This window comes from Brienomyrus brachyistius, chromosome 4, assembly GCF_023856365.1.
Source record: "Brienomyrus brachyistius isolate T26 chromosome 4, BBRACH_0.4, whole genome shotgun sequence".
NCBI classification, from domain to species: domain Eukaryota; kingdom Metazoa; phylum Chordata; class Actinopteri; order Osteoglossiformes; family Mormyridae; genus Brienomyrus; species Brienomyrus brachyistius.
In genome coordinates, this window is record NC_064536.1 from 8,604,375 (window position 1) to 8,620,939 (window position 16,565).

The window sequence follows — 16,565 nt, forward strand, 5'->3', positions numbered from 1 at the left end:
ACTACCAATCAGCTTTTAATTGATATTCATTTTATTTTCTCTAATGATATATACTAAGGATAAAGAAAAGTTGTGTATCATTTAAAGTGTTTTCTTGAGCAGAAGTTATTCTTGCAAATACCCACACAACTGATGACTTAAACCCAAACTCAAATCCCGAAGTCACAATAACATCATTTTTAAATCCCTAAAACACACAAAGGCAATCGCTTGCGCCAGGCCAGCCTATCAGCTTAGAGCGCTGCGCATCCACCAAACTCCATAGGCTTTCATTTGTCACTGAAGTGGATTTCTTTGCCGTTATCTGCAAACGTTTTCTGTTCCTCTATAGCGAGGCGCAGGCCCACCAGCCGAAGATAAACAGATGGTCTTTTGAAGTTTATCAGCAACCTGCCGGGCCGAACATCTGACAGCAAAGCTGCTGCAGGGTCTCCTCAAAGGAGGAGAAAGAACGCAAATGGCTGATAGAGCCTCCAGCCTAATATCCCGTCATCAGTTCGCTAAACTGAAAGCCACTGATGACGGATGAGAAGCAAATTACCCAAAACATCAAGCCAACCCAGAATCATCATGAGGGCTTTTTAAAGAGGGCTGTCCTTCACGGTTCATGGTGTTCGTCTGACCAAGGGGCACCTCTAATCCCAGAGTGCGGGAAGTTAGACACACTCAGCAGGGCAGCATCGCTTTACGCCTCTTCGAGGGTCGCGTTGACCTGATAGGGAAGATAAGCTGGTAACGGATAACCTGGTAACTGAGCTGAGACACTGCAGGCCATTAGCACAGCAGGAAGTGTTTTAGGTGAAGCCCAGTGGTCTGGAGCGTCCCCAGACTGCAGGCTCAGACCCGCCCGATTTCACTTCCTTTAAACAGCGCAGACAGCGAACCGAAGCGGCCTGGAACGGGAGCCGCCCAAAACTGCGTCACGCGGTACCTGGCACCAAAGACAGGAAGGAGGGAGTATTTTAGCACTAGAGACAGGAAGGGGCCTTGGGATCTCAGGTGACCAAGGGGACACCGGACCGTTAAAGGCGACGGGCCTGTTACACTCCTCCTAAAGGCACCCGCTCAAAACAAAACATGCTCTAAATGAACGAAAGTTACATTTATATAGAGCCTTTCAAAACACCCGAAGCACTGAACAGAACCAGTGGGGAGCCACTTCAGCCCCCACATGGATGATGCGACGGCAGCCATTCTGCACCAGTACACTCACCACACAGAAGCTAAGGTGGTGAATGGCCAGGAGAGAATTCACCAGTTAGATACTGGGGATGATTAGGAGGCTGTATATCATAGAGCCACAGGGGGCAGTTTTAGCCAGGACATCAGAGTACCACCACTACTCTTCCAAAAGATACCCAAGGATCTTTTATGACCTCAGAAAATCAGGACCTCGGTTTTATGTCTCCTCTGATGGATGCTCTAGCCCACTCTGACCCATTGTAGCCCACTCTGGCCCACAGTCTGTTATTCATGGCAGCAGGACAAAGCAGGATCTGCAGGGCTTAGAGCTCAAGCACAAGCAGTAACATGACTGATTGCCGATGATCACAATGACCACATTTAAGGAAGCCATGATGACCCTCCACACACACACACACACACACACACACACACACACACACACACACACACACACACACACACACACACACACAGCTGCTGGGCTCCAGAGGAACCTCACCCAGTTCAAGAGGAAGGAGAGACTTCAGAGAGTGAATCCAGCAGAAACAGAGGCTCACCTGGAACGCCTGCATGGGGGGGGGTCCCTGTAATCCCCAGCAGCTCCACTTCCACATTCCTCCCTGGGGCGCTGGCCATGTCGCTGCACGCAGTCTCCCCACCCCAAACCTCCCTCCTCACGCTAAGCACACCCACACACACACACACACACACACCCACCCACACACACACACACACACACACACACACACACACACACACACACACACCCACACACACACACACACACACACACACACACACACCCACAGCCCCGGCAGCAGGGCTCCCCCGCCCCTCACTTTAGTGGTGAGTCTAGATCATTTCAACTGCGTGGCCCGACTGGGGCAAGTTGCTCTGTTAGGGGGGGCAGATGCATTTGACCTTAACATCCTCCAAGTATTACTTACACTTGATTGTTAGCATTAAAAAGCAAAAGAAAATTTAGAGAACTGATAAGTTATTTATGCAATTCTTTGCAGTCACATTTGTAAATTTTTTACAAATATGTAGCTCATTTCGATTTCTTGTTTAGACTGTCATGCTTCGTCATAAATTTTGACGTTCACCGGCTGAAGCGGCTCGACCACCCAGCGTACCCACCTTAAGAGTCTGTCAAGAACATTTAATTATGTGTGTGTTTCGCCTGCCCAGGTTCGAGTCTCCGCCTGGGTTACATGTGTGTGGAGTTTGCATGTTCTCCCCGTGTCGACGTGGGGTTTCCTCCGGGTACTCCGGTTTCCCCCCACAGTCCAAAAACATGCTGAGGCTAATTGGAGTTGCTAAACTGCCCATAGGAGTACATGTGTGAGTGAATGGTGTGTGAGTGTGCCCTGCGATGGGCTGGCCCCCCATCCTGGGTTGTTCCCTGCCTCGTGCCCATTGCTTCCGGGATAGGCTCCGGACCCCCCGCGACCCAGTAGGATAAGCGGTTTGGAAAATGGATGGATGGATGGATGTGTTTCGCCTGTTGCCAACACACAGAATTTCAGCCCACATATATAAATGTAAATAATAATAATAATAATAATAGTAATAATAATATATTTCAGACCCAACTAGAATATTCATTTATTGGGCCCACCAGGGGGGCATGCATGTTGTCACAAGGGCACTGGCTCACCCTGGAGCCCCCCAGGACCACCCCTGCCTTGCTATGCCCCTGGCAGGAGAGCAGACATGAACGTGAATATCCATGGCTACTTAAACCGTGTGGTTATGCACACTCACTCTCCCGGCGTGACCAGCAGGCTGCTAATGACTCCTCGTCATCCTGGCTTTGGGCCAGAACGCTCCCGGCTCCGTCTCCTGTCACCCCAGCCGCAGAGTGGACAAATGCAGACGCACTCACCAGCCCGCCGGTCAATCTGGACAGATGCAAAGGCACGTTCCGGAAAAAAATGGCCTGCTGAGGCTTAGAGGAATGAAGGCCCAACCATTCCTGCCCACGGAAAACAATCTACGACGGAAAAGCCACTCCGGGCAATGGTGGAAGTGCCAGCTCTCGACCAAGCTGCTGCTCACTGATGCCCCCTGAAGGAGAGGGAGAGCTTTACACATTGGGAAAGGTGGGGGGCCGTCCTGCAGTTATGTCGTGCCGACGCGAGTTTTACAGGAGGACAGGGTTAGGGTTAGGCCCCCCACCTCAGCAGGGATCGAGCGGAATCAACTCAGGGATCCTGAATGCCACAGGCAGGGCTGGTCACTAGCATTAGCGCTTAGCGTGCAGTCCCCGTGCTGTAGCCCATTTCTTCCTTTACACCTCAGCAGCACCAGGGCAGAGCCAGGAAGCTACGTCGGACATTTAATTTCCAGCTAGAGTTGGATGTGACTTGTTTGAGGAGACCTGACAGCCTTCTGGATGCGCTCAGCCTTCAGACACACCACGCACGCACATGCCTTACTATAGTCCAAAGAGCAGTGCGAGTCCCTTTAGACTGTCAGCGAAAGTCTCAGAACAGAGTCTCCCTCCTCTATCGAGTCCAGAGGTCCCTTTGAAATCTGCGTGGGCAACACTTCAAATGCCCGAGCTGCCAGGCATAGACTACAACCTTGGCAGCTCTGAGTAGGTGGATCTGCAGAGGCAACATACATAATAACACTTCCTGTCTTGTTATTTTGAGACTTTCACATCTGCACAGGTTAGGGTGAACCTTAGGGTGTGAGTACAAGTTCACCCTTGGAGTCGTTCAGGGGTTAGGGCCCGTGCTGAAAGACCTATGGGAGCTGTGACTATTCTGCCAAGGATGGGACTCAAACCAGCAACCTTCCGATCACAAGCACAGAGACCTAATACGTCGAGCCATACAGTACAACCTTGGAAATCGACCGTTCCTGCTAAAACTTGCATGGGTCGAGACACATTCTACTCTATCAATTCGGACCTGAAACGGGTCGGTTGATATAAATCAAGCAGCAACTCAGAGCACAACAAAATTTAAACAGACCTGCTGGAACTTGTACAGATCAAGACACATCTGAAGGCTTTACACAAAGGCAGACGGACCTACTGGGATGTAGAATTTAGTGATCAGTGGTCATTGTTGACACACCACAGCACACAGTGCACAACAACGAAATGTACTCTCTGCATTTAACACATATGTGACAATGTGACGTAGCAGGGGGCAGCTAATTCAGCGCCCGGGGAGCAGTGCTTGGGGGCGGTATCTTGGGGGCGGTACCTTGCTCAGGGTACCTCGGTACTGCCTTGCTGGTCGGGGATTTGAACCTGCAATCTTTCAATTACAAGTGAGCTTCGTTAACTATTAAGCCACCACTGCCCAGACGGGATAACACGTAGCCACACGCTCACACGCCACACATCACCCCCCCCCCCCCCCCCCCGGTCATGACAAATCAGTCAGACAGAAGCCGTGCAACCTTCAGCTGAGGCTCGAGACACACAGGAGGCCTGCAGGTGCTGGTCCCAGCACTACCAGAGCATACATGCAGTTATTTGCATGACATCACACTGGTCTGCAGACAGAGATACCAAAAGAGGGAACCCCACATCCCGGCATCATCGCTCCAGCCTTAGCGCTGATGCTGGTCATTTGCATGCAGTTTCAGCTGTGTCCTCGCTTGATTTCCATCGCATTTGCATGCTACTTCTTATGACTAGCAATGGTGCATTTAACTGAGAATTCAGTCGTCCACCGAAAAGCCAGGCTTCAAAAAAAATCAAAAAGCCACAAAGTATCTTAGAGGAACAGCTATCAGTTCTGTAGGTAAGATCTAATCTTTGGGTTGGTGCCCCATCCTGGGTGATTCCCTGCCTTGCACACATAGCGTCCGGGATAGGCTCCGGACCCCCCCGTGACCCTCAATTAAGCATTTTTAGAAAATGCTTGGATGGATGGATTTGCTCTTACTCCAAATGACACAGCCATCTGTGCTCAACTGCTGTAGCGATGCTAAAACCTGGAGGGCTACTCAGCAACACAGTGTGTAGATTTCTCTACTCAAACACACCTACTAAACCTGACAATGCATTGGTGAGCTGGCTACGGTGCATCGGAGCAGGGGAATCTGCAAACTGTCTTGCAGACTGTTCCACCAGGACTAGAATTGGGGAACCCTACTGTAGAATCACCTTTAATATAAAACCGTTATGGAAAAGGCCAGGGTGAGCTCTTGCAGAGTACATTCACCAGGCTAAAATATGCCTCTAACATGGAGTGATAGCTGATAGCTACTATAGTACACGGCTAACATATGAGCATTTTACCACTGCACCATGCTTTTTATTCTACAAGAAAAGTACCAAAAGTACGGTACTTCAAGAACTCGAGGCAGGGTATTTTGTAATAATTCGAAAAATGCTTGTAGTACATTACTGTATATGATTTGTAATATTAATACCGGAATCGCATGTTAGGCAATACAATTCTTACATCGCTAGTCAGCTATATTAAAATAAGGCTTTTTCTTACTTTCAGTTCTGCACGGACAGTATAGCGCTTAAAGTTTCGCTGAAATATTTTTACTGTGTTACAAAAAAAAATAAAAACTTTGCAAGCTTTGCAATTTTCATTATTATACCTTTTATAGATGCTTATATGTTTAAAAATCAGTTTCCACTGCTTTTGCACAAGCGCCGCATACGTTCTCCAAGACAGTCATAATCCATTTAAATCACTACGGGTGAAATCAAGACGCGTTTGTGAAAATTTTCTGAGCTCCTTCTTTGTTTTATAAATATCCCGATATTTCTTACAACAAAATCACATATATTCATATCATAATCACATGGTTAGGACAGCACACTACATGCATGCTGTATTAGTATATTCAACAAAGTACTTTTTAATTTCTTGTCATGTCATCCTGATATTTTGTTGTAGGCCTATATGTTCTTACAACCAAATCACATATTTTTTTTATTTTTTTTTTTTACTTTATCATTATTTTCTGAGTTTGCAACTGTTTTCAAGGTGGTGTTTGTATTGTGTTTCAACGGCAGGTTATTTACATAACCTATCGACAAAGAATGTGTTTCAAGTCTCGAAATACCCCTGTTGGTTTTGGCACTTTCAGTACTGGAACTTTTGATACTGTTACTCAACCAGAAGTCAATGAAAAAGCAAAAGTACCAAAAGTACCAAAAGTACCAAAAGTACCCTATGAAAAGTATGGTTCTTGGTGCAGTGGAAACATGCCCATAGACTGAGGGGTACTAAACTATGTCTCTAACATTGATTGACAACTGATAGTTGCTACAGCATACTGCTAACATAGACTGATGATCGGTACTAAAGTACACTGCTAACATGGACTGGTAGCTAACAGCTGCTAAAATAGCCACTAAAATGGACTGATAGCTGCTATAGTAAGCCACTAACAAGGAATGGTAGCTGATAGCCGCTATAGTATGCTGCTAACATGGACTGATAGCTGTCTGCTGTTGTACGCCGCTAACATGGGACTCATAGCTGATAGCTGCCATAATATGCTGCTAACATGGACTGATAGCTGATTGCTGTTGTACGCCACTAACATGGACTGATAGCTGACAGCTGCTATAATATGCTGCTAATATGGACCGATAGCTGATAGCTGTAGTATGCCGCTAATATGGACCGATAGCTGATAGCTGTAGTATGCCGCTAATATAGACCGATAGCTGATAACCAGTAACGTACACCGCTAACATGAACTGATACGTGATAGCTGCTAAAGTACACAGCTAACATGACCCGAGAGCTCTTAAAATACACCACTAACATTGACTGATAGCAGATAACCACTAAAGTACACCGCTAACATGGACTGATACTCGATAGCTGCCAAAGTACACAGCTAACATGGACTATTAGCCAAACATGTCTTATCACTGCTCAGAAAAGGGCCTTTCTCTAATGACTATTGGATCAAGGATCAATTATTTATTACTGATCTCAACATGGGCAGCTAGGAGGAGCAAAACACTGAATTAAGTTGGTTTCCTGCTCACAGACCTTCACACCAACCTCTTCTTTGGAAAAACCTCCTCTGCTCTGTACCAAATGCAATTTCAGGGTGGAGAAAAGCACGGCATAATGTTCACAGCTGTTAATTCGTTAAGTACAGCTGATTAAGCCCTTCAAAGACACTCAGAACTTCACACGTAAACACAACAGGTTCACCCAGTGTGGTCCTTCATTCACAGGATAGTGCCAACCCCAACAGAGGGCCTGCTCTTTGGGGGCTTAACTGGTTGATCTGCCTCATCTGCTACTGTGAAAAACACTACATACAGGAAGCCACCTGTTTGGCCCATGTGACGACACGCCCATCAGTCCTATATGAAACACAAGCATTTTACATTGCGTTTATTTAGCTGATGCCTTATTGCGAAGCGACTGACATTCTGAGAAAGCATGGTCAGACAGCGGGTGGAGCATTTAGCATTTAAAAGCCTTGCTGAAGGGTCTAATGGTGAAACCACTCAACCAATCCAGGGATTTGGACAAACAACCTTCTGATCACAAGCACTCAAACCCACAGAACCACACACCAACGAAAAACTTTGCACATCACGAGCTGATGTCTTCTGCAGCCTAGAGGTCATTCTGCATCCAGAAAGATCTCATCGACACCAGGAATTTCACTGTGTAATTATTAGTTCAATAAAAACAAAACGAAAATATAAGTGTAAGCAGTAACGGGTCCAAAGCTAATGGACAGAAGCAAAGGGTAGAAATGGGGTCTATGGCATAAAATCAGCAGGTCAGTAATGATGGGAAATGAAGTGCAGACCGTAACTGCTGGCCAATGCATTTAAATAGTCGCATTGTAGGAAATGCTACTATGATAGGATGAGAGCTGACATGTTGACATTAGAGTAGAAATGTTCAGCAAGTTAGGATAAAGGAAAAAGAAGGGAAATGTGCTTGTATCTGTTTAGGAGAAATATCACCAATGTAGAAGCGTCTGCTGGAGTGCCTGAGCCTGACTGAAGGTATGGTTTGGGTGTGATGGTCTGAGGAGCAGGTAGCAATGAGGATGGAGATTGTGTAGAACCCACTGCTGGAGTGCCTGAGCCTAACTGAATGCCTGGTTTGGGTCTGATGGTCTGAGTGGTTGGAAGAAATAGGCACCTTCCTACCTGATGTGGTAACATTAGATCTTACAAGTTAAAGTTTGTTTGCACTGGCTGTGTAAACATAAGCGGTGTTGCATATTTTCAACAGCAGTGCCGAGTTGGGGAACTGCTGCATGTAACAGCAGTAATATGCTTTATCCTATTGTGGGCTGCTCATTCAGACAGGAGAAAGACTGAAAGTATTCAATAGCATTTTTTAAATGGAGCACTGACTCTATACCTGCTGGCCAATTTGTTTAAAAATTGCAATTGCTGCAGTGTGCACAGCCTGAAGTATCACTGAAGTCTAATAAATTTCTAAAAGTCAAACGGCAGGAAAATGACAGGCAATTAGAAATCTGGAGTCAGATGAAGGGAATGGTTACAATTCTTTGAAGGTTTTATGAGAAATAAGGACATTTCACGTGAATAACCCGAGGTGGGTATTAGACATATATGGACAGTGGCCATAGCGCCCCCATTTGACCAATCAGCACCAAAGTTAGAGGGACTGTGTGGTCAAATAGGTCAAATTTGGTGATGATTGGCTGAGGTATGTGTGAGATTAAGCTGCCTGATTGAAATTGGCGTGGAAATGGTGCAGGTTGGGTGTGGCTGGTGGCCATACTGTACAGGCAGGTCAAGCTTTTTTTTATATAAATTATCTATAAGGGCAGTGTTCTGATTGATCTGCTACCAAAATGATATAGGTGGGGTGTACATTGTAGGAGTTATAAGAATATGTCGTTTATGGAGTTTTTAAACATCACAAGGGAATGAAAATCACTGTCATTGGACAGTACATATATCTCGATTTGGTATGACTCACAGAACTTACAGTGCAAAGGATTTTGACCAGTAATATGTCACTCGAACAGAAATGAGAAAAAACGCAAGTTGCACTGGTTTCCCAGGTTTAGAGACACGTTACATTGGTGTAGCGCCCCCCTTTGACCAATCGGCACCAAATCCAGAGGACCCTTCCCCTCAACCGTCCTACAGGATGTATTCAAATTTGGTGATGATTGACTGAGGCAGGCTGTACCTTAGAGAAAGTTTACGATTTTTTTTATAATTATCTATAAGGACTGTCTCCTGATTTGAATGGTACCACAATTATGTAGGTTGGGTGAAAATCCTAGGAGGTTAACGAAAAGTCTTGTTTTCAGACCTATATAAATCATGCAAAAACGCAAAGATGGAGAACCAAGTTCTACATGTTGTTTGATTTGGCATGACATACACAATTGGCCTGGCAATAAATGTCAACTGTAGAAATAGGCAAAAATGCAAAAATGTTTTTGTAGCGCCCCCATCAGGCAGACTGGGGTGCCCTTACCAGGTTGAGGTCAGGCTTGGCCATAGTAGACATGTGCCAAATTTCACTTGGACAGGCCAAGGAGTTCAGGAGATAGTGGAAGTAGGAATTTATAGCGCCCCTCTATTGACTAAATGTGGCCCGCTTTGTTTGGTGTCCCCAGAATGGTGCAGGGAAGTGGGATTTTAAGTTTGGTTAAGGTAGGCTCAGGCAGGGAGAAGTTATAGCAGTCAGACTAAAACAGGCCGAATTTGGGCAGGATTTGGGCGTGGCTAGTGACTGTACGATAGACAAATGTCAGACTCAGAGGACTGATTGGTTTGACACCTCATTTGTCTGACTTGGTTGGACGGGGTAGGACTTTAAGGCAGAAGTAAGTTTTGCAAATTATGCAAATTAGCAAAAAAATCTAAGTAGGCGGAGCTTCATAGTCCAAATGGCAAGTTGGTAAGGCATGGCTGTCTGTATCTGCAGGGGGGAAAAAATCGATTTTAGGACTAACAGGACAGGAGATATTGACCAAAACTTGTTGGGGGTGCCATAGCGCCCCCATCTGGCTGACAGGGTTGGGTTGGATGGTCTGAGTAGCGGGTAGGAATTGACATCATCCTACCAAGTGTGGTTGGTCCAGCTCTTACGGTTTAGGCTTCCCATTCAGTTTTAGGGCAGGAAAACAATAAAGGAGAAACCCCCTAAGACAAACAATAAGGTCTCACAGCACTTCACTTAAAAAGGTGGTTTTACGCTGTAGGTTTTCGATGGCAGGGGAACTGGCGCTATGCGCAAGCAGCTGAAGAGAACACGTACAGACGCCATTCGGGACGGCCACAATAAGCAAGGCCATCGTAAGGGTTGTCTATTTATGCTCATTAAATTACCATCAGTACAGAGAGCTTTTTAATATCTTTTGTCCTTGTATCTGCTAAATACAGTCATTATTAAAATGAAGTCATTATTATGAAGTTGCCTGCTACCTTAGAATCTCCACTGAATAAGTGTTTGAAAAATGTTTTGGATAAAATCTGGGCTTATTCTGCGTGGATCGATGGTGCCGGCGTGTGTTCGTGCGCATTGGGCTTGTTGGGACTCGTGAACTAAAACTGAAACGGAAAATGACACTACATACAAGAAAATAAATCGTGAACTGGAAAAAAAAAAAATGAAAACTATATTTGCAAAAAGAAAAAAAAAACGTGTCAGACTTTTATCAGCAAAAGCAGCGTCACATCAAGGACGTTTTTTACCTTGTTTATCTACAATAACTATTCTTTTAGACGACGTTGTGGTTGCAGAGTTGTCCCTTTCTTGACTTCAGCGCTTATCGCTTCCATGATTTACCAAAACAGTCGCACGTGGCATGGTCCACTAACCGAATTTAAAAGCATAAGGATATTCCAAATTTATACAGATTACTAGCTTTTAGGCATCACAATACGCATCTCTTTAATATTTAAGGCATATTACTCATTTGCTTATCGAATTGTGGGGGAAAATGTCCGTAAAGTGCCAAAAAGCCGGCGTCCATTATCTGAAACAAACTCCCTGCAATAACATGCAATTTGTTGTTGTCAGGATAAAATTAACTTAAACAATCTATTTGAATTTCTGGAGGAAAACTAATTCCTTAGATTAATCGACCAATCGGTAAAATAGTCGATAGATTAATCGTTCGAGGCAGCCCTAGTTCACTTCAGAATTCCATCTATCCCTCGGTCCAACTGTTGTCCTAAAACTGTTTGTCTAGCAGCTAAATATACATCCTTACGCAGATTCAGTCACTGATAAGCACCTTCTGGGTAAATTTTAGGGCTGTGCCTCTGGGACATTCGGCCGCCGGTCTGAAGGCTTAGAAAAAGGAATTCAACCTGACAGAAGTAACTACAAGAAAGAAAATTCTGTTTCACTTATTCATAGCCGGACCAAACGGCAGAAGTGCCGGTGTGTTCTGGAGGCCCCCTGATAAGACATACCTTTACACAATCTTCAGCTTCAGCCGAAGTCCTTTCATCTCCCTGCAGATCTCCAGCATCTGGCCTCAGCGACGCCTCCGAGCTTCACTGTGAGCATGACTCCCCTTTGGCGAGAAGGTCATGGCTCATGGGACCCACTGCAAAGCCGATCCCTCAACCTACTCTCCCTAAACCCAGCTCCTAGTCTCTCTGGGGAATCCAGGATCTCTGGTTCATTGATCCAGATCTATTACCGGCACTAGTTTGTTTCTCCAGTCAGGTAAGTGTGATCATTTCAGTCTGTTCAAGAGATCACAGAAAAAGCAAATGTGCACTTTCAGCCTCAGCTAGTGTCCCCTCTAAAATGCTGGCACAGGTGATCACTATGCTAAAAAGTGAAAGTAGTGCTTCTCACACCCGGGCCTTTCAGAAACATGATGAGCACAGGCATAAGACCCCCCCCCTGCTGGAGGTGACAAGAGTTCCTTTGTTCTTAGGAAATGAGAAACCATAAAGTCATACTAAAGTGTTTCCTAAGGAAATCCACCAATCCTACTGAAGCATACACTAAAAGCCAATCACCAGCAGGTACACAGACTGCTTAGTTCTGCTGGGAGCTGGCTCTGTTCCCAGCCCTCACAGCGGAGAGGGTGGAGGTGTTTACATGCAGGTCCAGAGGGCTGTAATCCAGGTTCTAGAGGTGTATTTTTATTCCTTTAAACCTGCTCAGTCAAGTGAGAAATTGCTTGAATTTCTTGACGGAACAGTCTAAGGTAGTTTAGATTGATATCCAGCACACGGAGCACACAGGTCTCACCCCGTGGTTATAAACTGCTTTCTCTCACCCCAAATCTTCTCCCCCCTCCTGTGACAGCAATATTTCAGTAGCTGCAGGTTATGGTGAGGTGTGAATATTCTGTAATACAGGAAGCTAAAAAAAAATGTGAGCCTTGAACTTCACACGTGTGCCCTGTCCCATGCCATTACCGCCCTAATTCATTTTCACCGTTCACACGCCATGCTGTAAGTCCTTCAGTGTGGACTCACTCTCATTCCCCCGCCCGCCCGCCCCCCCGCCCGCCGGCCTCCTCACATGCAAAGCTTAGCACAGACTCAAGAATGCAAATCGATGAATGACTCCAGCTTCCCATTCTAAGTGCTTCCATTAAACAGAAAATGGGACACTTAAGCTTGCATTAAAACAACAAAGGCTGGTCACATGACAAGCGCCTAACGACCATGTCTGTCCGCCAGCACGGAGGGGCGTGCCAGACGCAATCTCAGAGAAAAAGAAATGGCATGTAACAGCGCTGATCCGAAACGAGAGCCTGCGTTCAACGACAATACAGCATATTGAGCTGCGCAAGGAACCCTTATGACCCAGCAAATTCTCAAGGCCTACGTACTCTTTGAAAAAGCTGCACTGACCAACACGCAGCGGGAAATCCCACCTGAAACCCACTGTGAAGCAGAATGGCTCAGGGTTGTGCTACGTACATGCCGTCACACTTCCGTTTGGGTGTGAGCGGTACTCAAGGCGAGCGAAGCACAAAACGCCCAGGTATTTCAAAACACTCATGGATGTACAATATTCTATAAGCATCCTTTGATAAACAAACTAGCCAGGAGCCTCAGAGGGACTCGGCGCCAAAAAGCCGCTGGACCCAGGGTCCTAAAAGAGCCAAAGCATGATCGGGCTGGGGACCACATGCTTCAGAAGCCACTGAGGTTCTGGCAGGGTGGAGGGCGACCCGAATCCAGGCAGAGGGTGAGCCAAACCTGCCCTCAGTAACTCGCCACCTCAGCCCGCCCCACATCTTAATGATCCCAGTGTACACCATGAATTCCCACAATACTGACTGCAAGCAGACACTGAGAATGATATGATTAAGATTAACCAGTTCCATCCATCTATCGTCAGACCGCTCGTCCTCACTAGGAGCATCACAGGCAGGAGAGAACAGAAGGCTGAAGTACACCCTCCAGGTATACGGTACACACACACACACACACACACACACACACGCACAAACCCACACATTTGTGAATTAAGGGTAATTTAAAGACGCCAGTTAGCCGAATGGTGTATCTTTAGACTGCAGAAAGAGAGGGAGAAAATGCAAACACCCCCCCCCTCTCACACTCACACACACACACACACACACACACACACACACAAGTGAGATTCTAACCCCCAACTCTTGAGGTGTGAGATAGCAATGGTATCCACAGAGCCAGCCAGTGGAACTAGCTGTAAGAATCTGCAAAAGAAGCGTTTCACTGCACAGATTAACATTTAGTGTGTGTGCGGAGTCATTCTGTATTTTTGGTGTATCTGTACGTCATGCTGTTAAACCCAGCAGGAGGTGTCAAAATACGTGGGGCAAATTTATTAGGCTGCTGCCTGTGCTTTTTTTCAGTGCAAACACCACACGGCATTGTTTGTCCCCCTGCCTTAAACTGTTTTGTGAAAACTGCGCGGCGCGGGACGGTGCAGATCTGGGTTCAGTTCTGCAAAGTTCACGTTGAAGCAAACTCGGCGCCGGGGAGAGCAGGAGGAAACGGCGTGTTGTGTATGAAACACAGGCGTGCCTTGGCAAGAGGAAGTGCACAAAAAAGTGGGCTGCAGGCTGCTTAAGTGCCCGGTCACTAAGATCGCTGCGGAACCGAGGGAGTCGCGTTTTCTGGACCCACTGAATAATGAATAATTCTATAGAAATAATGAAAAATTCTATAGGCTAATAAACTTTGGGGTTTTTTTTTTTTACAACGAACGGAACTAAATAACAGTGGAAAATAAAGGTGAACGTTCAATCTGAGAAATAAATCCCCGTACTGTGCTGTTTTTACCCTAAATGGTTAAGCTTAAAGGGATTCAACCCCCTCTTAGTTGTTAATATTAAACTGTAGAGTACCACATCGGGATACTGAAAGTGAATTAGGAAGTGCGGCGCCGGGGGAATGTCCGCTGTTGCATCGAGAGTCTTCGGCATCGATCTAGGATCCGTCAGATTCATCATTATTCTTAAATTGCGGACACCGAATGTATGGGCTGGTGCCCGATGCCCAGTGCCCGGTGCCACATGCCTTTGTGGAAATTAGCTCGCTTCCGCGCACAAGCGATTGTGGTGGCGGAAATCAGCGCTGAACTCCGCACAGCGCACGTCCCGGGGGCACTATGCCTACCTCGGGATTCGATGCTGGAGAAACGGGAGCCCCCGCCGCAGAGCAGTCCCGGCGCTGTGCTCTCCGTTCTCCGCGCTGCCGGTGCTGGGCGCTCCGCTGTCCGCGCTCCCGGCGCTGCGCTGTCCGTGCTGCGCTCCCGGTGCTCAGCTCTCTGTGCTCTCCGTGCGCTCCTTGCTGTCTGTCTCTCTCGCCGCTCTCTCTTTCCGGGCTGGCTGCTCTTAAACGTCATTGTCTCAGCCCTGCAGGTCCGGACACGGCGCTGCACGTCAGGGGCGGCTCATAACTATAAAAGGAATAGGCTGCGTGCCGGGGGACGGACCGGCGTGTCATTCAACGGCTTGGCGTGTTGCTTACTAGTCTGGAGTGTCACTAAGCGCTCTGATGTACTTTTTGCCGGTTCTTTCTTTAATTTCCGAGGTGGTTCTTTGCTCCATCCATTCCAATTTGTTTTTTTTTTTAATTATTATTATTTTTTAACGAAAACAAGACACTATATCGAAACTATCTAAAATTTCATAATCATATAATTTTCATAAAATTAGAAGTATAAAACATTTTTTTTTCAAACCACCGTCATGCTTATTGAACATCAGATTTGTTTAAAACCTTTAATTCGTCGTTGTGGACGCCTATGATAATTGAATAATTTGTGTAATTTTCTCAGCCCCGGAGGGCGTGGATCTTCACGCGTGTCCTTACAACTGACACAAGCTGCTTTGCACTTTATTTTTTCCCACGTACATGCATATTCTTCATTTATGAAGCCGCTGCGTTTTAAGGTCTATTTATATTAGGCGTACGTATCTCTCTTGGGCACCGAAAAGAAACACCTACCTTTATATAGGCTACGGAGAAGTGGAAACAAATATGAGTTATAAATAGGATGTTTATATTGCAAAAGCGCCAGTGGTTCCCGTTTCTCTAAGATATGCAATAGTGGAAGATTTAGTAATAATGGCTTAACAATTACTTAGAATGACCCAATTTGATATAATTGCACCAGGTATTCCGTAGTTTCTGACTTTGTTTTGTAGAAGTGCTGCAGTACTTAATGATTTCAACTTTCGTTTGAAATAACGTGTAGATTTACCAGCATTTCACGTTTGCTATTTTCATGACAAATCCAGCGTTACAACTACGCTATGAGATGATGACTTAATGATTTATTTCGACGTAGGTTTAACGTGAGTCCGTAAACGCATCCAGCGTGAATTGAAGCACCGGCTTGTATTTGACAGCGCAGCGCGTAGAAGAAAACCTGAACTTGGTGTTTTTCCTTTAATTTTCCCTGAATGTTTTACTAGGCAGATGAAAATCCGCTGCCCATATTGCAGTTGGTTTAATAACTTATGATACGAGACCTTCGGCGCTTATAACCCTGTACTTCTCTAAGTCTGGTTAGGTAGGGAAGCCTTTCCATAGTCAAGGAAAGCAGCCGCTTCAACTTTTGCGCGTCTTTTCAGCGCACATTTCCCCCACAGTCCCCCAGCAGAGTGATCGCTGAGGTCGGTAAAATGTTTCACCAGTCCTAACAAATAAGTCTCGCCTGTCTCGAAAATGCAGCGTGTTATTTTAAAATGCGAGTTTGCGAGTTAAGATTTCCTGTGTTAGAAGCTTTGGTGAAATGGGTCAAGAGCTAGTAGCTTTCATACAGTGCTGCAAGAGAGAAAGAGAGAGCGAGAGAGAGAGGGGGAGGGGGCATGAAGCTGCTCGTCACGGTCCCAGGTTAGGAGTTTATCATGATCTCAGCACAAAATGCTGAAAATCGCACAAAGCCCAAGTAACCGTTGTTCCGGAAGTCTTTCGAAGTAGGAGTGGGATTTGT

General features: G+C 46.0%; 1 protein-coding gene across 4 annotated transcripts in view; it reads right to left on the reverse strand.

The window, feature by feature from the left end:
• fam49ba (family with sequence similarity 49 member Ba) overlaps positions 1 to 14,955 on the reverse strand; it is a 37,525-nt gene extending 22,570 nt beyond the window's left edge. For 2 of the 4 annotated variants that reach the window (XM_049010982.1, XM_049010984.1), the window contains exon 1: positions 14,741 to 14,955. The gene's annotated coding sequence lies outside the window, so the exon portion shown is untranslated. Of the gene's footprint in view, positions 1 to 1,742; positions 4,563 to 14,740 lie in introns of those variants that run through there. The other 2 variants (XM_049010981.1, XM_049010983.1) reach the window with 2 other exon arrangements.
• Between the last annotated feature and the right edge of the window lie 1,610 nt (positions 14,956 to 16,565).